The sequence below is a fragment of the Eulemur rufifrons genome, chromosome 6 (genome assembly GCF_041146395.1).
Source record: "Eulemur rufifrons isolate Redbay chromosome 6, OSU_ERuf_1, whole genome shotgun sequence".
Classification (NCBI taxonomy): domain Eukaryota; kingdom Metazoa; phylum Chordata; class Mammalia; order Primates; family Lemuridae; genus Eulemur; species Eulemur rufifrons.
The window spans coordinates 72883332-72905679 of NC_090988.1; positions in this window are offsets into that span (position 1 = coordinate 72883332).

The following is a 22348-nucleotide window of genomic DNA, read 5'->3' on the forward strand; positions in this document are numbered from 1 at the left end:
AAAGTTGTAAAAATTAATATTTGGGAGAAAAGGATATTCCATGAAATAATTCTAATCTGCATCCAATAGGCTGCTGTTGAATTGCTGTCCACGCTGTATGGAATAACCTAAAGCTATTCATACCAAGTAGAGTACACTCAAACAGTGATAATAATGATTTACTTTGTTCAACTGAGTTTTGTTCCTTCATTTATTTTCTTGGCCCTCAGCAGTCAAGCTCTCTCAAGGTACCTGCAATACTTCACTGGCAGAATCATTCAGAAGGTAAATGTAGACAAATTACCAAGTCATAGATGAAAAATGAAAAGAAAGCTCTCAGCAAGAGCTGCCACTTACCCAAAAGTTTAAGGTGACCAGAGAACTAACATTATAGGAAACTGACTGGGGTCTTACAGCTGGAGATAAGTCTCAGCCAAGTGACTGCTTTGTCACTGACACTCTTTGATTGATTTAATTGAAAAGATTCTACTCTGCCCAGACAAGCAAGAGAATAAAGTATATTCTGTCTCATAGTATATTCCATACCTTTTCTGTGTGCAGTGCTAAGGAGGAGAGGATGCTATCTCAGCAAAATCTTAGTAATAATAATAACGGATAATTTGCACTGAATATATTCTATGTCCCATGTACCAGCTAAATACTTATATCAACCCTAACTGGAGGACACTTTTTATTACTATTTACATGTAAGGAAAAAGAAGTCTAGAGAGGTCAAACAACTTCCTAAGGTTATTTTCATACCAAATTAATCTTTGTAAAAAATTGTAATTATATATATTTTTCTAATTTTGCTTAGATTATATCATTTTTTTTCCCTACAGCTACCCGTTGTGAAATTGTAACACAAAGAAGATATTTGTCCTATTATGACAATGTAATTGCCCACTTTACATCATTTTCATTAGTGATTTGTTCTGGAATGTGTTCAAGAGGGTCCCTCATCCTTATAAACAACTTATTCACTTTATCAAAGAGAATGTTATTTCTTTACATAACACATGTTTGAAGGAGAAGGTCTTTTAATCTACAGCTTAAAATCTACAGGTACTCCATTTCCATCCATGTTGTGAATGACAGAATTTTCTTCTTTTTTAAAGCTGTAGCGTATTGTGTATATATATCAAATATTTTTATCCATTCGTCTGTTGATGGACAATTCGGTTGTTTCCACATTATCACTATTGGAGAAAAAAAGAAATTGTGCTCTACCATGTGAGCATGAGAGCCAAAAAATAAATGTTGATGAATAAAAATAAGGGCTTTCAAATACAAAGTATTTTTTAAGGACATGTCCTAAATTATGGAACTTCATTTGATAATAGAATAAAATATATGAAGAAAAAATATGAAAATAAGGGTATACTGTCTTATAACCGCTTGTGTTAAGAGATAAACCCTCTAGGATTCAGTTCAAAGTCCTTAGGAGTGCCATCCAAAGAACAGGAGAAAATCAGAGCTAGGAAAAGTATTATCAAACCTGTAAACCAGACTACCTGAGGCCTTCCTTGATTAAAATAAGGTGGTTATTTTCACATTCTATCAGAATAGTGGACATACAATATAGCATAGAATGAAACATCTGAGTGTGTGAGTGTGTGTGTGTTGTGTTTTAACATGCGGTGACTGGAATTTGTTTAAAAATGTATCTATTAAATACCAAGAGAAGGGACCACATGTTTGAAAAACAAGAATAAAACAAACCCATTAAATCCATATATATATATATATATATATATATAGTTTATATTTATATGTGATATATAAATATATGTAATAACCCTTATATATAATTTATATACAATTTAACAGATAAGAAAAAATAGAGCTATTATTATCAAATTAGACACTTAGAAAAATCAACTTAATACTTTACAAGTAAAAGTATACCATTAGAAATCAAGAACCCAGTAAAGGTTATAATATGAGAATAGAAACAGAATATAAAATTAATAAAATGGAAAATAAGTCAATAGAAAATATTCACATATAGAAATAAAGAAATACAAGAAATACAAGAGAAAAACATATAGAGGAGACAGAAGCTGTATTTGAAGAGATAATGGTTAATATTTTTTAAATCAATGAAGATTTAAAGCCACAGATACAAGAAATCCTGTCTAACCTCAAGCAGTATAAATGAAGCCATACCACAAGTATATCATATTCAAACATTAGAAGAAAACTAAATATTTTAAAAAATGTTAAAACAACTATGTGAGGGGATTATCTTTAAAGGAAAATAAATAATATTAACAGCTGATTTCCAAGCACTAATGATAGAAACCATAAAACAATTAAATAAAATCAATTAAAAAGTGCTGAAAGAAAACAAAAATGCCAACCAACAATTCTATAACAAAAACATTGTCCAGAAATTCAAAAAAACAAATATTTTTTTTTCTGGTCTCTTTCCCAAAATCAGAAAGGTTATGCCTTGGGTCTTTCAAAATGCCTGGGCATTACACTTTGCTTGGTATGTAGTCACCTGAGTATATGGTCACGGGGAAGGAGAAGAAAAATCATTATATTTTTGCCTTAGTGTTGCATGGTACTTCTTAGGGACCCAAGTGATGCTTCGTTCAATGAGCTCTGACTCTGAATTTTCCCCAGATCTAGATGGACAAGCAATTCTGACTTTTTCTTGGGGAGAATACCCCTAGCCGCCTGTTCCTTCACTCTTAAATTCTTCCATTTATATATGTTAGTAAGCACTTTGTTGACTACCTTTCCATTTTGCCTCTAGGGATGACAGACTCTGTTAAACATCTCCACAATTCCTCGCATGTCAAACTTCACTGGCTAGTCCTCCAATTTTTTCTGGTACTTACTATAGTTGTGGCATTTGAGCCCCACTACCTAGCTTCTATTATTTTGGGGCAACATCACTCCTGTAACTATAAATGAACCCAGGACTTCTATTGTACCTCTTGCTGTCAGGCCTGGCAAGCAGATAGGAGCCACTATTAATTTCTTTGTGATTGGTCCATTCCTAATGGCTATAATGAATGAGGTGTACTTTGAGCCCAATAGAATATAATTTCTCTGATAGATCCCCTGGCCTCACATAATATCTACATTACAGCATGTCCACTTCCTTCCCTCTTTTATTCCTGTCTCTGTTTTCTGCCATAGGAATGCAGACATTTCCATTTCTATCTTCATGCACCAACACTTTCCCCAGGCTACTAAGAACCATCCTAGCAGCAAGTTGCTTTACCCCTTGAAGTGCTTGTCAGGGTGTTAAATCCCAAATCTCAAAAAAAACAAGCCATTAAGTTAATGAATTTATCTTAGTTATCAGATTGGCAGCTAGAAGAGAAGACAGAAGGCAATCTCTATAGTGGATTTGTTTCCTTCAAGGAGAGAGGCCTTTGCAGTGTCTTCCTATATGGAGAAAGTGCTAGCTCTTACTAGCAAGCAGAAGGCTATCTTTGCAAGCAGGCTCAAAGTAGTCTCTAGAGACAACATCTTCTGGAATATCTCCCCACATGATCCCATTCCAGGGTTCTAGGTTTTCCTGGCAAGGACCATGATCTTAGCATAATATATTTATCTGGAGTAAACATTTAAATGTTTCTGACACTTTGAAACCCTACCAGTTCATGAGGCTACTCCCAAGGTGGATGGGCTCTTAGACTATATGGATAGTAGACTCTTTGTAAACTACCTAAGAGTCCTCCCAGATCTCATGCTTAGCCTTTAACCATTATTTAGTAGCCCTCAGTTTCTCATCAATATACCATAGGGTTCTGCTGAGGCACAGAGAATGGTCTGGTGCTTTGGCATGCACCATGAATAGTGAATTTAAAGAAATTGAAGGACATTAGAAGGGCCTCAGAACCAAGGACTTCCTCACCTCCTCCTGTTCTTCCCCATCCTCAGCAGGGGTTTCAGGGGTTCTCTCTGGAATTTTCTTGTCCAACTGAGAAAACTTTTTCCAAAAGAAATGCTATTGTCTTAAATCTCCTCCCTAGAAATCTCATTAACTAACCAGGAAAGATTAACCACCAGAGAAGAGAAGAGAAGAAACTAACTGTAATTCCCATGCCCAGGCAGACTTTTAATTTTTTCTTCTGAGGGTAGCTCCATGAGATTACCCAAGAGACTTGACCTTCATAATAAGACAACCGTTTTTCACTGGGCAGTTTTTTTCCACACTTTCTCATAAATTCTTTGTCCCATCCAGCTTCCAAAGAGAATCATTTACAAACTATCGTTTGCACTTCAAGCTCATTCAATTTACCTGAAAATCATTTAAGATCCTTCCCCTCCCCTATGAAGAGGGTATACAAGCTTCAACCGTCTGGCCTTTAGTTGAGTCTCATATTTTGTATGGCTCCTTTGCTTATGCATGTTATTAAATTGTATGCCTTTTCTTCTGTTAATCTACAGAGGGAAGCTTTCTGTCTGTCCCTACCTTGCCCATACAACTTAATTAGATGATTCTGCTGTTCTTATAGCTTGTTTTCCCCCATATATTTCAAATGACTAATTGCAAAGGAAAGGAAATTCCTCTCCATAAGTGTATTTTTTCTGGACACTAATGATAGTAACTTAAACAATTTAGTCACCACTTTTACCAGGCATTATCCAGATCCCACGTTCTACTCATGATGGGGTCTTTCTTGAGAATCAGGTTAATAAGTGCAAAAATTTACTAACAATTATTTTAGACAACTCCCATTAGTGCCTGAAATAGTCTAATTCCTCTGAGAAGCAGATGCATAGACTTGTAAAATATTTATTGAGAAAAATGTCTGTGAAAAATTAAGGTATAAGAAACGGGAAAAGGCAAGGTCAACTTTCAGACCATAATGCAGGGTAAGTATTTTTGAAAGAAGAGAGTGAAGGAAGATTTGGGTAGGAAGAACATCAGATTACAAGACAACTTCTGAAAGTTATGACCAAGCCAATGAGGAGCCTCTGAGCAAATGCTATTGTTTCAAGAAGTCCTCCACTAAGGAAAAATTGAGTAGCTCTAGTAGCTTTGTTATGCTCAGTATCTGCTGGGAGTATCCTGATAGAAAGTTTCACTGTGGAAGGTTGTAAATCAGTGATACTCCCCAGAGTAAGTTTTTTGTAGTGCATCTGAGTGATGCATCCCCATGGTCCCTATAGACTAAATAAGTAATTAAACTATTATTGTACAAATATAATGCAGAAATATTCATTCTCTTTCCCTCTCCCTCATTGCAGCATATATCTATTTTTAGTAACAAAGTTCCCAAATATTAGGAGCTTAAACAACAATTTTTGTCTATCTCTTGATCGTGAGGGCCAGAAATGTGGGCAGGGCTTAGCTAGATGATTCTTTTACTCTCTTCTTTTACTAGAAGAGATCTGAGTTCAAACCCTATCCCAGAGCTAAGTCCCACCAACCTACAGGCTCAATTATAGTCACTCTTGCGGACATAGATGTTGATGAGCAATAAAAATGAATTATAAGGATTATAAACAACAAATGTTGTGATAGTTTTTTATGCAACGTAATTGCAGTGATATTTGATTCATACAGTACCCTTCATAGATGTCCCTATAAAATAATATACTTTCCCTTTTAGAATGCATATAATTCCACATTGCAATGGCTTTAGGCTTTTCTCTAATAAACTGCTTAGCTGTATATGCCAAGAAAATAGAGATTCTGTGTAAATTATACACTACTATAACTTTTAAATCAGTATAGTGTCTTATTAAAAATAAATTATCTTATACAATTGTTTCATACAAAAAGAACTAAATAAAACACTGAAGTGTTTTATCATTGCATACACTAATACAAGGTTGATGTATTTTTGGCAACAAACAGAACTGGATCTTTTCTCATTCATCTTTCTTATTGGATTAAATTATTTTCCAAATCATTTATATATACATGGGTTCTGTGAAGAAGACCAGAGCTGATAATTTACCCTCTTTTACAGAAGAAGAAATCTTAAAACCTTTATAATTTATCTTAAAAAATAAGGTACATGAGATACCTGGTCTCTAATTCCAGATATTATTTTTAGTACAAAGAAATACATTTGAAGTTCCTGCATTAAAAAATGTAAAAGAATTTTTGACCCAAACTTTGCAGAATGGACACAGTAGTTGCTGAGTAAATGTGGTAGAGGACACATTGAAAATGTAGAATGTAGAAAAGCATTTCTATTAGCAGAGTATTATTATTCTTTGTGATACTTAAGGTCAATGTCACTGATGGCTGCCTGAACATATTACTCACCTCTTCTGGGTGTCGGGTTCCTTCCTACACATTAAAGATAAGAGATTACGTATGAAACCTCTAATAGTTCTGAGACTCCGTTACTATTAAGATGACATAATTTATCACTAGTAACAAGTAGCTTGCCCATGTCATTCATATATATATATATATAAATTATATACAGATATATCTTAACTATATACAAGTGTATTTATATGTCTATATATACATATGTGCCATCCACATATAAATTAATATATATATGCAATACACATATATTTTTAAGATTGTACTTTTGCTGTTTGACTTAAGATTTTTTGTTCATAAATAATATGACATGCTACCCTTTACATTTGAAATTATTATCTAATTTTATGCTTCCACGTTAATATGTTTTATTTTTATTTCTCTTTAGGAGAGCATGCTAGAAACCAGGAAGGTCATCCTAAATAAGAATAACTCTCCTTTACTATAAAGAGTGAGGTCAATCTTATAAAAACTCCCCTTGGCCAATTGCTTTTTCCATTCTCAAATGCAATAAGTCATTGATCCTTAAATGTCACCAAGAAAAAAATATTGGAGATTATCAAATGTGACTTTAAGTAAGGATTACTGACAATATTGACATATCAGTGGAATAAAATAAGGGTAGGTGTTCTTCCAAGAAGATAAACATGAATGATTCACTTAACCTTCAGGATCTATAGTGGATTCCTTTTTATTCTCCCAGTTAAAGACGTACAGAAAACTGTATCAGGTTTGCATCTTGCAATGGAAAGATAGACTCTAGGGTGGCTCAGAGGATTGCTCATCAAATAATATTCTGAGGTCTCCTTGACTAGTGGGAAATACAGACAAGCAAAAATAGGCAATTAGAATGTCATGCTATATGTCTTCTAAAATATTTCAAACACATATAAATCTAGGGAAAATAATATAAAAGACACATATTATTTATTAATAACACACATTAACATTCATTTGCTCAGCAGACTGAGGAGACATGGCAAGGCAGACTAGAACACTTCTTGAAAGCTAGCTGCTGGATTATGTACGGGGATAGAGCAGAGAATAGGAAAGGGAAGATCCTGTCCTTACGGATACAAAGATCAATATGCTTAGAATCTGTCCCTGTCTCACCATTTTAACTGCTGTCTCTCCAGCAAAGCCTCAGTCTTGTGTAGATGCTGATAACTTCCTAGGCTGCCCTTATACCTTAAGGTTTTAATACAATCTCTCTACCCACTATGCTCTTCTTCAGCTAACCTGTATCTCTTATTTTACCGTAAGTTTGGCTTACTTCAGGAAGATTTCCCAGCCCCAGACAGATTAGTCATACCCATTATGTAATCTCAAGGCTACTTATATTTCTTTATATCTTTGACTTTTGACCAAAGTCAAAAATAACGACTTGTATAAGGATCTAAATTGTATTTTTCCTCACCTGTTCTCTGCTATATCCTAAATGGATAACATTACAGGTAGCTCTTAGTAAGTGCTGGATTCCGGGTAATGAAAGAACCAAAAATGGCCACCATATTGTCCTTGATTTTAAATAACTAACCTTCACTTTTTCTTCCCAATCCCTTCTTTGATACAAATTCTATAGTAACTGTATCCCTTTTGCTGTAAAGGAACAAATAAGGTGATATTTTGAGTACAGCACCTGGCTTTAAACAAAGGCTGAAAGATTCACTGAGTAATTAGTAAATGCACTGGTTAAAATATTTCTTTTTATAAATGCAGTATAAAACATTTATAGAAATTATGGATTAATGTATTCCTTAGAGGTAGAAGATAAGACACAAGCTTGTGAATAAATGCAGGACAAACACTCTATTTCAAATTTCTTGGGGCTGAATTCGTCAAGTAAAGCAAGGACACATTGAATATTCCTGTTAACATTCTATTCAACTCTACCACAAAATCTTGTTTCTTGCATTTGTCTAGTGCTATATATAGTTTTAGAATTTGTGGGTTTGCATTAATCTTTTAGGCCATCATTTACCTGAGGGGCAAAGAGAAGAGCTGAATAAATTGACACAAGGCAATTAATTTCTGGTATGAGAAGTGAACATCTGTTTGTTCTCAAAGATCTCCTGGCATTTAACAAGTGGCAGAGCCTGGCCTAAATAGCTATGGGCAAGACAAAGGTACTAATTCATCTGACTCTAGCTTCTACTTCACTGTCAGAAAAAATGAGCAGGTTTTAAGTTTGACTTGTCACTTGTGTCATTGTAAGAAGAACTCAGTGGATTGGTAGAAACACCTAGGTTGCTTTATTCAATTGAAAACAAAACAAAATAAAATCGAAATACCAGTCTATTCTCTACTTCTGTGAGATTAACTTTTTTAGATTCCACATAACAGTGAGACGATGTGGTGTTTATTTTTCTGTGCCTTCTTAACAAAATGCAGAGTGGATGTTAAGTTCTCTCAGCACAAAAATGATAACTGTGAAGTAATGCATCAGTTAAATAGTCAGATTTAATTGGCGGGGCTCAGAAAACAATACCCCAAAATATGGCTTTTTGACATGATGAAATGAAGAGGCTAATAGGTCCCTCTGACTACGCCCCACCCCCCACACACCAATCTCTCCCAAACAATAAGATTTTTTTAAATTCTCTTATCTGCCTAAAATTTGAACATACCAAATATGAAAATAATTACCTCTGGTCCCTTCCTTCACTTGTCATTAACTGAACCCATATCACAGGAAGGAATACTAAAGTCTATCAACAAACCTGGGCAGAGTTTTGTCAAAAATTATTGTCCATTCTATGGGCCCAGCAGACTTTGCCCCAGAGCATTGTATGTTCTTCAAGCCCACTTAATTTTCCCTAGTAACCATATATTGCCCCTCAACAGAATTCCTTTTCTCTCCTCTTCCCATAATCTGTTTTACCAGGATCTAAACTCCATTCTTTCTGTAAGCTCAAGATGGTTTATAAGCTTCTATATCCCACTAGGCGGTTGGGTCTTCATTCTGAAGACTCCAATTTGTATGTGTTCTGTAAATTTTTAAGACCTTTCTCCTATAAATTTATCTGCTTCTCATCAATCATTTTCAGTAAATCTTCAAGGGCCAAGGGCCTTGGCCCCTATAAACACATTCTACAATGTATACATACTTCAAAACATTGTGTTGTATGCAGTAAATGCATACAATGTTATCGGTCATTTCTTTAAAAAAAATTACAAATTTAAAATTAAAACAAGGTCACCAGCCTAAGTGGCCATACAGTAGTTTGCATTTGAGGTTCCTCCCTCTCTCTCTCTCTCTCTCTCTCTCTCTCATTTTTGTTGCTATCCAATAGAGATGAAATTAGATTAAATGAATCTAGGAATTATATTATTGGTTATTTCATTGCAATCTCAATTCAATTCCCAACTAGAATTTCTATGGGCTTTGGTAAGTCAACTCATAGTTATTTGGTTCAAATAGCCATAAACTTTTCAATATATGTCAGTAGATAAATGATTGATAGGTAGATAAGCAAATAGATATATAGATGCTTGATAGATAAGATATGATATGACCTAATTGATATTAAAAAACAAACAAAATAATTAACCTGTGATATTTACATAGCAATAGAAAAATACAAAACAAATAGAATATAGAGTACTGAAATATATACAGATAGGTATAGATAGACATAAAATATTAGGGGATAAGAGAGGTATAAAGATACTATCTTGAGAAAAATGAATTTATTTCACATTAATAGTGAATATTTATCTTTATTTCATATGATAATTTTTAAAGGAGATGGGATACCTTTAGAATAAAATTAATGTTTAAATTTGTCTTTTTCTTTTTTTTTTCTTTCCATAGATATAAGAAATGGGTTAAACTATAGATGCTACTACCTTTAAAAAATTTTTGTTGAAATGTCCTAATTTTTAATCTTTTTTCTTTTCTCTCTTTTCTTTTTTTTTCCTGTGCTCCACTCCACTATCAGCATCTGGTCCCAACTTACTCACATTTCTATGGACTGTTCTATTTTCTCCTGGAAATCATCTCCCTTAATACCCATCCCACCCAAACACTATGCTGTCACAGAGCATTGCATATTAGAGACATCCTCAACCAAATGATATGTACATTTATGGTAGGATAGTCTGATATATGTCTCAGTGGCTCCAAGTCCATTAAACCTCCTCATTCACCCATCCATGGAGGTAGGTTCTGTGGAAATTTTATTTTCCAAACTGTTTAAAACTTAAATTTCTTCTACTACAAAATCCATTCTTGACAGACCATCTTGGGCCTCTGAGACATGGACCTGTATCAAAATTAATCTTTTAAAGTTGTTTTGTGACAGTCTTCTTGTAAAGCAGATAGGAAGACAGATGAGATAAAAAGAAGCTATTTATTTATAGGGATTGATTTTTCAATGATTGACATCTAAAATTCAAAGGTATTATGGTTTCATTTTCTCCCAACATGATATATCAAGTCTGCCAACCTAAATTCTCCTAAGCCCACTCTCCCTGTCATCATCCTGAAATAAGAGAATGGTTTCCATTACTCAGAGCACAAAACTTGAAGACCAGCTCCTTGAACCAATTTATCATGAATTTCAACATAATCTGAAACAAACCCATTACATTAGGTCCTCTTTCACTTTCTAATGATTAGCAAATTACACGTTGGAAACAAAGGCAAAGAACTAGACTATTTGTTTGTATTTTTATTATTTTTCATTTAGCTTTCTGGAACTGATTAGTCAAAACCTTTCTTTGAATTTTAGCAGAGTTCTGAGCTTATATATTGGTACTAGGATCTAAAAGTAGAAATACACAAATAAAAATTATTAGAATAATTCAAATTATAATATAAGGAGGGAGGGAGAATAACTGGTTGTTTTTTCTGTTTTTATCTCAGGTTTTGAAAATTATTTGAAAATCATATATTTTCTTTGGTATTGCCTACGCACTACTAAAACAAGTAACTTGAATCAATCATGTAGTGGTAAAACATCACTATGTTCTTTGTCAATGCAGTGGAAACTGCCTTGCATTTTTAGAGATAAGATTTAATTATGGTCAAAGTAAATATGGTTTATAATCCAGGTGTTAACAAAGATTAAAGTACTATGACGGTTCTGTCATGAAGATTTACATAATTCAGTCCCCACGTTTCTGCTTTATATGGTTAAGTGACCGAAGCTCCAACTGTCCTCTGTTTACAGCTAGACCATAAAAGAAATAAAACAACAACAAAAGGCTTTGGAAGTTGAATAAAGTTTCAGTTTCTTGCTTGCCACAGGTAATTTGCCAAAGTTCATTTGTCATTTAAGTATGACCCGAATACAAACATCTCAGCAAAGAGTTTCACTTCAAATATACTAAATAAGGCCAAGGAACAGTTATATAAAATGAAATGATATTACTGAAGGAACCATAAAACTGGTTCTGATCACTAGTTGTTGTCAAAACATTAATATACAAGACAGAAATAATATAGGGAACCAAGCAGTATGTAGGGTCCCGGATGTCCTCATTTTTAGGTGAGGTCATCTAACTTTCTCTGATGACTTTTCCTTGTAAAGGTTGGCTTCTTATTTCTCTTGCCAATGTGATAAGGGTTATAGAAATTCCCTAACCAAGAAAGCAATAGTGTTCCCAGTACATCCAACATAATTTAACTATCAGGGGTGGAAAAAACCTCATATCACCAATTCATTCTGCCATAAAGTGCATGTAATCCCTCTACAATATTGTTACTCAAAGTGTAGCCTGTGGACCGGCAGCAATCTACAACAATTGCCTTTTGAAAAGATCCCCAAGTGGCTGGTACATGCATTAAAGTTTGAGAAGCATTGCTTTTCTGTAATACCACCTCCCAATACTCACCCAGACCTACTTTAACTTCTCCCATTATGAAGAAATTACTTTCTAGGGAAGCTTTTCAGTGTTGAACAGCTCTTACAGTAATGAAGTTTTTTTTCTTACATTAATTAAGGCAAAGATCTGTTTCTCTGTTACCTCCACCTAAGTAGTCAAGACTCTTCCCTTTAAAGCCACTCATAATTAATTCAATTTTTCTTTCTCTTTCAGCAAAGTCTTTCAGATAATTGCAGATAAAACCTGTTTTGTCTGCTTACTCTTCCCATCTCCAGTTAATACAACCATTCCTCAAATTTCATACTATTTAGTCTCTCTAAACATGTTGGATGCTATATTCTAAAATCTACCATATTTATTCCCATCAAAGTGTGAGTTCTAGAATTGAATATAATATTCTAGATATAGTCTAACCATTGCAGAATTTAAAAGGATAATCTCCTCATTTACTTTCCATATTCTGCCGAATTAAAAAAAATAAAGAAATAAATTCTACTAAAATATTCAAACAACTATTAAAAAACATACAGCCTAACAATTTCATTGTCTTTAGAGAGGAGGAGGGAAAAAGGTAGTATCATCTTGTAGGCTCATGCTGAGTTTACAGATTTCTAGATTTTTTAGTTATTTTCTATTCATAACAATGCTATGTCTCCCTCTACATTACCCCTGTCAAATTGCTTACTTGCACCCAATCCGATATTTAAGAAGCTGGAAATTTACAGACACTGACCCTTTTGTTGCCTTCTCTGAAGCAACTACTATTAACTGTATTTCTTCCCTTCATTTCTCTAAAATTATTATTCTCAGGGTGTTCACTGATTCAGTTGAGATGATTTAGATGATGACTTTGCATTTCATGAATTTATTATTTCTTCCAGTATAATTATTTTTAGTAGAATGTAGTATACCACCAGCCATCATACCAAAGAGACTAAGATCTGATATATTGATCTTATATAGGAGTTGTTAAAATGTATGAGTTGATATATTCTACTGTGGGGATTTATGGGTTAAAAATGTGTTCTCCTTGCTGACTGGTATGTAAACATCTTTAATAAATAGACATGATTAGAAAAGATGTGCTTTGATTTCCAAACAACTATCTGGTTTTAATAAAGGACTCTCTGAAGAACTGGTGTGATACGCAGCAGAATGGCCTCCCCAGAATGCCCATGGCCTAATCTCTATATCATATGAATATGTTTGTTACATGGCGAAAAAGGTTTTGGAGATGTAATTAACGGTATTGACTTTTAAAAGGGATATTATTATGAATTATCGGGGCAGGTCCAATCGAGTTACATGAGCCTTTAGGAGCAGAGACCTTTCTCTTGCTGGAGGCAGAAGAGGGGAGGTAGAAGTCAAGGAGATTTGGTGTGTGAGAAACACTTGGTGTAACGTTGCTGACTGGAAAAGGAAGGGTGAAAAATGTGATGAGGAATGCAGGCAGCCAAAGAATCCAGAGAGTCTCCCTGAGAAGAACAAGAAGGGAAACAGAGATCTGTCATGGAACCGAAGTCTACCAACAGCTTAAAAGGAATGCAGCCTGCTGGCATTTGGATTTCAGCCTTGGAAGGCATGTCTAAGCCAAGGCCCCGGCTGTGCCATGCTGTACCCAGACTTCTGACCTACAAAAGTGTGTGATAAATGGATGTTGTTTCAAGCCGCTAAGATTATTTGTTACAGAGGTAAATAACAAAAGCAACTGGGGTTCAGGAACTGTGTGCTCTCATTTGTAAACAACAGCAGATATTGCTAATTTATCACAACCTGCTTTCCTCATTAGTTCAGACTCAGGTTTAAAATCCCTCATAACAAAGAATACCTGGAAGCCATTGGGAAACTTTCAAAGATATCACTTCAGATGAAACTACCTAAGTTTTGCATGATATTCAGTGAGTACCTTGGCTACAAATTGGATTTTCTCTAATTACTTTTGCAATTGTTTCTTTCCATTTTATTTCCAAAGACACAGGGAGAGGGGAAAACAGAGACAGAAACATTTGAAAATGTGTGAATGGAAGGCCATCTCTGGGTCTTACTTGCTTTGAGATTTTAAATGAATCTTAAACCTTTTTGTGGAAATCTACTTTGTAAAGAAGGAAATGCTGATATTCTCAGTTTAAAGGGGTGAAGGAGTATACCAGCCTCAGTAGCTGGTCTCTCCTCCACTAACTGGGCCTCCAAACACCAACTGAGGACATTGAGGCATTTTTGTGGATTGCTGTGTGAACTAGAAATAAAATCCTAAGCCCCCCAACTAACTGAATGGACCCCCCTTGGCCAAGGGGACCACAGCAGAATCTTAAAACTGAGTTCCCAGTCATGACAGGATGGGAAGTACAAAACACAACTGCACATGCACATGTTTTTTCTTTTCATAAATATTCACGACTCCTCTTGTATCTTGTTAAATACGTATATTTGGCCTTCCCACTCAGTAAATTTCTGTTCCCAATTTCCCTGCCTGGAAGCACGTGTTCCTGGCTTGGCCGGCTTCCCAGACTGCTGGAATGGCCACCTCAGGTGAAACCTTTATGAGAAATAAAGCTCTCCTTTTCCAAACTATAAACCTCACTTTTTTTTTTCCCATTAACACTAGAATTCCAAAGCACAGTGTTTGCAAGCTACTGGAATATAAGTCATTTTATATATCTTTCATCTCCAATGTTCTAAATTTTTAAAAAAATAGACATATGGAGAAAAATGATGTAAATGAAACCTCTCCAGCTTCCTGTTTCCTTTATCACCAGATGTGGCACTGAGATGTGGCACTGCCTAATTATTATAAGCACACAGTTATGCATAGATGTACATATTTGGTAAGTATTAGTTATAAGAACTAATGATAACATTCTCTGTCTTTCAGTAAACATACAGTATATTTGTCCACTGGAGTTTGTCTAATGGCAAGGTGAGAGGTCAGTGATTCATTCCTTATCTATTAATTTATTCCTTATGCCTATGAAATATGAGAAATAATCTTTTAATAAATCTCTACTTCAAAATTAAATGAGCTTTTTCTTTAAAATACAGATTGAAATATAAACTGTAAACATAAATTATTAATGTTAGGAATATACCATAAGATACTCAAGATAATGCTACTCTAATAATTTCAAGTGTTATGAGAGGCAAACTATCTTGTTTGTGTTATTGATTGAAGATTAAACATTGAATTGATACTGCATATGCTTTATTTCTGTACAGCATCTTCATCTTTTGAAATATAAATTATTCTTTGACATTCAAAATTTTCAAAATATAGCAGACTCATTTAAAAATTAACTCTTTAGCATACTGAATTAATTGATGAATTAACTCCCTTGACTCTCTAAACCCTAGCAGCTGATGTCCGTAACACACAGAACTTTTAATGTTCTTAGGCTACTCTCTAGCATGTTGGTGCATTTCTTCACCCACTCATTAAACTGCCAGTTTCCAAAGATATTATATAATATGTACTTTTTATTTTTATTGTATAATTAAATAATATTAATATATAAATAAAGTTGCAATATGGACATGAAAAGATGCTTGACAACATTAGTTATCAGAGAAATGTCAATCCAAACTACAATGATATATCATTTCATTTCCACCAAAATGACTAAAATAAAAGAGCAACAACTGCAATTGCTCACAAAGATGTGGACAAATTGAAACTCCCATACATTGCTGGTCAGGACGTACAGTATAGTAAATACATAAACCAGTAACAGTCATTTGTTATTATCAAGTATTACATATTGTACATAATTGTATGTGCTATACTTTCATACAACTGGCAGCATAGGTTTGTTTACACGAGCATCACCACAAACACATGAGTAATGCATTGCACTATGACATTACAAAGGCTAAAACTTCACTAGGTTATAGAAAATTGTCAGCTTCATTGTCATCTTTTGGTATTATGTCGTATAAGTGGTCTGCAGTTGACAGAAATGTTACTATGTGGCACATGACTATATATGGTGGTGGGCACAAAGAGTGAAGATCTTTGTGTCACCTATCAGAGAACAGCCACCATGGAATAAACACCATGTATAAACAATCAGACAAATTTACTCATCCAGCTGTGGTTAGGCAGTGTTTATCATCAACAATGGGAACATGACTGGAGGATACATAAGGTGGGGGAAGGAGGCTATGCATAGAACAGTATGGACTTCACTCACCAAGACTCATTTAGTTACTGCTTCTGTTGCTGCTGAATATCTGACGTGACAGAAACAGAGACCAGCGCTGAGTGCTAGATAGGGCACAATCCCATGAGAAGGCCAACCAGCTTCATGGGGCCAAGTTAACTACACTGGACCCCGGAAAGGACATGGAATTGTGGATTTTACAGCATATGTAGTTATAATGTATGTAACAGATATGCTAAAAAGAACAGGGAGAATGTAAGTCCATTTTCAAAGATTTTACATTTGAGGTGATGTACTACTATATTAACTTTAAGTAGATTTTCAAAATTTAGGAAAATATATTTTAGTTTCTAGAACAATCACTAAAATAAAGTAAAATAAGGAAAATAATGCAAACACATGGCTAAAGTTTAACAGAAAATTTAAAATATAATCATAAATAATATTTGCTTAATCCAAAGATAAGAATAACGGTGATGTAACAAGGGTCAGATTTTGGCAGATCTCATATACACTGAGACAAGGTTTGAGTTTAACATGAAGACCATGGAGAGCTCCTTGCAGGGGCAGCTGCAGAATTCCCTAGAAACTGTAGTTGGTAATGCACACCTGGCCTTACTCAGGGACTTCACTATCTATTTCATTGAATTGGGATTCAAGAGAAGAAAGGACAAGGTTATCAATTGAGTTGGTGGTCCCAAGGGAGGCTTTCCCTCCCTGCCTTCTGAAACAGGAAGAACAGCCATTCTTCCATTTTAATTAGCTGTTTGGATGCATTTGATTTGCCCTTTAAGAGGACCAGTCTAGGTCCCATATAGAAAGAAGATTAATGAGCATTAAAGTGAGAGAAATATAAACCAATGAGAGGATTATAAAATCAAAATAGAAATCAGGACATCCTGAATTATGACCCTGACAATGGGACTGGGGAAAAAAGGAAGGAATAGCAGTAATTTAGAGGATAACAGAACTGATCAGATTTAGTGACTGATTAGGTTTAGGGTTATGATGGAAGATAGGGGGATTTGAAATAACTTTCAGGAGCCTAGTTTGTGTGGCTCAACTAACATTACTAAACCTTATAACAAATTTCTTGAACTTAGTGTGAAGAAGTATTTTCCTGAGGGGCTGGTTAACTTCAATATTCTGAAATAAAAACAAAAAAACAACAACAAAAGCCCCCTGTATTTCATGACTCCACCTTTATCTCCAGAAATTCTTGGGGATTCTGAGTCAAGTTGAGAAATACTGCCCTCTGGAGTTTAATACAGCATTTATAGCTAGTTTTCAAGTCCAATGTTACAAATATTTCCTAAATATGGATTACAATTCCAGCATCGATTAGGTAATTCTGGGAAGGACTATTGCCAGCATTTTTCAAAGACATACACCTGCACACACAGATTTTAGAATCTTGCCAAGACTAGAAGTAAGCAATGAAGCTCTTAGATAATTGCAAAAGACAATATGTAATTAAATTTCAAAGTGAAAGTTTGTAAATAATGAAATCTTCTACTGTCCTTTGATTAAATTATCACAATATAAATGATTATGATGGTTTTCTCCAAATACATTTTCCTGGCATACAGTTACTGGGGTCAAGAAAAGCTGCGAAAACATCTTGGCAGCCTTAACATCATGTATAAACTAATTCTTTTTAGAGGACACAATACAGATTTTATAAGCATATAAGTATTAATATATTCTATTAATAAATATTCTAATAAATATTCTACTTTCTATTATGTTTTTGTATTACTTTCCAAAATGTATAAACCTATCACGTTGAAACAAACCTCTACCTAGATCAAAATGAAGATTTCTGTTTGCGAATACCTGCTATTTCTGAATGCTGGATCAAGTTTTTGTTTTGTTTTGTTTCTTTAGATATTAAGAAATATGTTTATTTTTATTGTGCAAGCTTATATTAATTGCTTTATCTTCACAACAAAGTTATTTTAAATGTTTTAATCAATTACATTGTTTAATACTTTATAAGTATAAAAATTGATTTAATAAATTCAATGATTAAAAATGTTTCTTTTATTTTCAGATCATGACAGTGTCTAGGAAAGGGAAATATTCCAACCTCACCTAAACTTCCTGGTCTCAATCTATTTTCCAAATAGATTTTCTGCTTTAAGAGAATGAATGCCTTTCTAAGATTGCAATATTGAAATAATCATCAGTTGCAGTATTCATTATTCAAAGTTGCCATGCTGTTGTTATTGTTAAGTACTGATAATGAGGATAATCATGATGGCTATTGTACTTAGAAGACATATCCAAAGAACCTGCTTTTAAAGAACTGATTACTAGTGTATCAGAAAGTTTTAACTTTAGCTCTGATTTCTAGCTTCTCTCCTAAATTGCATATGCCAATCAACTTAATTTTTTAGCTTTTTTTTTTATTTCAGAATACTACAGGGGTACAAATGCTTTGGTCACATAAATTATCTTTGCACTGTATCCTTTAATTATTATTTCAGAATATAACAGGGCCCTAGCATTATATGAAGAGTTGATTTTTAGGTATTTCTATATAGCATAATAGAGTATTAGAAATGGATATATCCTGTTTAAAATTTACAAGGCAAATTAAGCATGTAAAATGAGTAATAGAGTGATTTTTTTTTCTAGCATGTTCTGTGAGTGCTGATGGTAACTTTAGTATCAGAAAAATGTCTTCTAGAATCAAAGAGCATTTCATCACTATGTTCTATTACAGCTCTCATATAGCCAACCCAGGTCTCCCAATTAGAAAGAAATTTGTAGCATTGGTGACAAAGTTCACCTTGCCTGGGAATGGTACATTCTGACAAGAAGACAAATGTTAGAAGACTGCAGCCTCATTCAAATACATTTTAAATAGATTAAAAGCCTCATGAAGCTCTGAATTATACAGGTCACTGCTATGAAAGAAGTGCCACAGAGGTTCCAAGTGACTCAGAGAATTCCCTTAGCTCAAATACTAGGTAAGAGAATCAGACCCAGATTGTTATCGGCTGAATTATACCCTCAGAAAATTCATACATGGAAATCTTAACCCCAGTATCTCACAAAGTCACTGTATTTAGAGACATGACCTACAAAGATGTAATTATGCCAAAATGAGTTTATTGAGGTAGGACTTAATTCAATATGACTGGTATCCTTACAAGAAGATGAAATTAGGACACAGACATGCACAGAAGAAAGACCATGTGAAGACACAGAGAGAAGGTGGTCATCTACATCTAAAACATAACCTCTAGCCCAGGTAGGGCTTCATGGCTGTCATTTAATCAAATCATTATACAGCATGTCTCCAAGGTAGCAGAGACTTTGTCCCTTGAACTACAGGAAATTTGATGTGACTCATCTGATTAAGACCATAAGTCAGTGACCTTAAACTCCTTTGTCAATGCTGTCTAGGCAGTGACTCAAGGACACTTCTTGCTTAACATTTTGAAACAGGAAGAATAATCATCCTTGTGTTTTCTTTACAGTTAGCCCACCTATAATGTCTGTTATTCCCAGGGGATAATTTTGCACATCTTGGCAAAAAAAATTGGCCCTGGAATTTTAGAGCAAATTGCAGTAGTGTATTTTCATCAGAAACCAAATGTTCAAGAAAATTAACCTTATTTTGTTGTATAGGGATATTAGAAAATATATCCTTTAGTTATAACGACTAGAGTTTTTGAATTGCACATTGAAACTCATGGTATAACAAATGATTTTTTAATATGAACTCATATTAAACTCATATTTTAATATGAACTGTGAATTCATACAGGTTAAAGTTTTACAAAGATATAAACACTAAATTTATATTTATTTATTAAATGTATTACCATTACGGAAAAGAAAAAGTCAGAAAATTGGAATTATAAGGAAATCTCAAGATATACATTGGCTGTGCCTCTAGGGAGAAGCTTGCTATCTCAAATTTCCAGAGAGAGTTTTAAATAAGAAAAAATAAGTGAGGAGAATACAGAAAACTCTCCTTCCAGTTTGCGACTGACTCGTGTATCCCAAGCAAGTCAGCTTCAGACAAGGATACAGATTTTGATTAATGAAAAGGCACAGTTGAAATGATGCTGGACAATGTATAAATGTTTCCTAGCATAAAAAAGTCTGTGATCAATTTTCAAGTTGGTAATAAGGAGCCTATCTCTGCTTCTGAAAGGGAATTCTGCTTTTCAGAAGCAGGGAGAGGAAGTATCCTTTTATATGCCTCTGCCAACTCCTTGATGAAACATATTGATTATGGTAGAGAGAATGCAGGGTACAGAGAAATCTCCCAGCAAAGGCTGTTGAGGTAAGAGAACTTGAATCCATTCTTGATTAACAAAACGGGGGCCGGGGAAGGATCTGACACTTTGCAACATTTACTTAGAAGTTATTTATTTAATGCCCAGCTATTTAAAGATAACTGTAGTTTGTGCTGTTTTAGTAATAGTCTTTAACAATATCCTAAAATGGAAACACAACATCCCTTCCGAGAATCAACATTATGTAAAATCCCATGGGACATACAAATAGAAAAAAAAAAAAGAAAATCAGAGGGTTCAGTATAATGCAAAGAAAAGAGAATTCAGGAGCATTCTAGAACAAAAATCATTTCCTGAGGCTAGCAAATGGGCTTTGCTAGGATCTGGCCTGAGAACATGAGAGTCTTCAAGATCCCTTCTGTAAAGACTTTGTAATAGTCAATTTCATTATTGTTAATGCTTTGCATGTAATTTAATGCCAAAATAGTAATCAGTGATTTTTACAAATCAATTTGTTAGCAATATAAATATCGAAAGTTATGAACTTCTCTAGGTGTTATTAGATGTGTATATATACACAGGTCAAGCTTACATTTATTTGCCCAGAATTGCTAATCTAGACTAACAAATTTTCTTCAAGAACACTTTGTTAAGCAGTCCATGCGTACTATTTGTCAGAAGTACTCAGGAGACAAACATAAAGGTCAGGGTAGGTTGCCTTTAGCTTACAGTCCAGGAGTGTGTCAAACAAAGAACAATAAGTAATTTTACATTATACTAAAAGGCAGTTATTTCTAATGGGCTGGGGGAAATTAGGGATTGAGATATGGAGGGAATAACAAACTGTGTGGAAGTTGCCAAGTTTATAAAATGAAGAGTAAATATTAAAACACAAATGTGAAAGCTAAGGTATGGTTAAGGAAAAATCAGATCTCAAAATGCAGAGTTGACCACCATAGTATATTTAAGCCATATAATGGGACACATAGCTTTGCAATGTAGAAGTACATGGGAGCATGTTATAATACAAGCTAAAAGCTGAGGTTATAACACTGGGAAACCTGAATACTATGCAGGATGTGAAATAGGAGAGGATTAGCATTTGATTCATAGGATAGCTGGACAATTTCAGCAACAAGCCAAGATGAATGAAAACTGGTTCAGAAATGTAGTCAAATCAACAACTACAATACCAGTTTCAATATTCATCCTAAAAAACATTTCTTTTTGCATCTCTTAGCTCTTTAAGAGAGAATAATGTGGGTAACGATACTATTTTTATTATCATTATTTTCAACATCATTGAGGTATAATTTACATATAATGAAATACATTCATTTTAAGTATACCATTTGATGGATTTTGACAAATATCTGCATCTGTGTACACTTTATACCAATGTTTATGTAGACTATTTCCATCACTCAAAAAATTCCATCACCTCATGTCTCTTAGAGTTATTTGGCAGATATATGTATTATAAACATCTTCCCCAAGCCAGCAGTTTGCCTTTGCAAGTTTTAAAAAATGGTCATTTACAAGATCAAATTTTGTTGAAGTATAATTTATCTTTTCTATATTTTATATTTCATATTTGTGTCTGCTCTAAAAAATCATAGAAAATTATCCTACTTTTTTTCCTAGAAATTTTATAATTGTAATTTTTATGTTTTATTTTCACCTTTTTATGATTAATTATAACTAAAAAGGTATGGTGGGACATTATGGTAGAATATTTTGAATTATAATTCAAAAAACTATATTTTCTATATATTTTGCAATTTAAAGTTTTTTGATATATTTAAAGAATATAGAGTCATTGAAAATAGCTCTATTTTAGCAAGACTAGTCTGACAGCTCTCCTCATGGATTTT